The 1,520-nt window shown below is 44.7% G+C and overlaps 1 pseudogene; it reads right to left on the bottom strand.

Annotated features, from left to right (window-relative positions):
* Positions 1–1,006: 1,006 nt before the first annotated feature.
* Positions 1,007–1,124, bottom strand: LOC126189360 (5S ribosomal RNA; annotated as a pseudogene).
* Positions 1,125–1,520: the final 396 nt, after the last annotated feature.

Here is a 1,520-nt window from a genome sequence, read left to right as displayed (position 1 = left end):
GGAAATACATCAGAACAAAGTGGTGAGAAAATTATTCGCGAACCAGCTATACCTTTTGCTATAGTGGAAGTCTTGAAAGAAACTCTCAGAGATTCATGAGATGTAAGACTGTTGAAGAAATGTGTTCATGGCAGCGTCCTAACGAGTCATCGACAGCGTAATTTGGGCCAGAATTCCCAAGACAGCGTTTGCGTAAATTAAGACACTGCATTTTGGTGTCTTTGATGCAGTGGCAATGTTCAATGAAGGAAATGTTGCAAGGTGTGAAGTTGTGAAAAGACTGCTACAAACGGTTGGTCGTCTCATAGTGAAACGAATGTTAAGTTTAGATTAAGTAAGAGTTAGGGTATCGGAGAGAACTGTTAGAGATCTTGAAACAAGGGCAAGACAAGACAGTCGAGCAGGAAAAAGGACATAGGAAGATGACGTGGAAGAGGATGCAGAGAAACCATGTTATGGAGCTGGGATGCACTGCCAACATTAATGGCTGTTCCCCGTAATTCGTATTTCTGAAGAATAAAGTGACTTTTTCTCTGCTTCTACATGCCAGAATTTGTTCGAAATTACAGGATACCCTAGTATGAGAACTATGCGTATTTCAACACAAGGGCTGTCCTCGTATTTTGTAAATCACATAGAAGTTATAGGCTTATATACATAGAAAAATGTAGACAGTTTCTTATTTTGATACCCATTTTCTTACAAAAATAACTGTAGTCCAAAACTGTCAACAGTTTTAGAAATCCTGTTAAAGTGGTTAGAAATATGTAACCTACAACCCATATTTTATACTAACTTAAAAAAAGCACTCTATCTTCAGGACACAAGTGCCCATCGGGACCATCCGACTGCCGTGTCATCCTCAGATGAGGATGCAGATAGGAGGGGCATGTGGTCAGCACACCTCTCTACCAGTCGTTACGATGGTTTTCTTTGACCGGAGCCGCTACTATTCGGTCAAGTAACTCCTCAGTTGGCATCAAGAGGCTGAGTGCACCCCGAAAAATGGCAACAGCTCATGGCGACCCGGATGGTCACCCATCCAAGTGCCGGCCACGTCCGACAGCGCTTAACTGCGGTGATCTGACGGGAACCAGTGTATCAACTGCAGCAAGACCGTTGCCAGTTTCTTATAAAAAGTGCCTTACATTTGAACAAATTACAACACGGGTCAGCTTAAACGTCTTTACAGATTTGTTTGTAAATAAGTGTGCCCGTCCGCAGCTCGTGGTCGTGCGGTAGCGTTCTCGCTTCCCACGTCCGGGTTCCCGGGTTCGATTCCCAGCGGGGTCAGGGATTTTCTCTGCCTCGTGATGACTGGGTGTTGTGTGCTGTCCTTAGGTTAGTTCGGTTTAAGTAGTTCTAAGTTCTAGGGGACTGCTGACCATAGATGTTAAGTCCCGTATTGCTCAGAGCCATTTGAACCAAATAAGTGTGCCACCATCTTTTCTCGTATTCCCTGTCCTGTCTGCGAAAGGTGCGCGGCACGAGCGACTGCTGGCAACCCTCCGCAAGAGCTT

Source organism: Schistocerca cancellata, chromosome 5, assembly GCF_023864275.1.
Source record: "Schistocerca cancellata isolate TAMUIC-IGC-003103 chromosome 5, iqSchCanc2.1, whole genome shotgun sequence".
Taxonomy (NCBI): Eukaryota; Metazoa; Arthropoda; class Insecta; order Orthoptera; family Acrididae; genus Schistocerca; species Schistocerca cancellata.
Note: the sequence above shows the minus strand (reverse complement) of the source record. Positions and strands in the feature narration are given on the sequence as shown.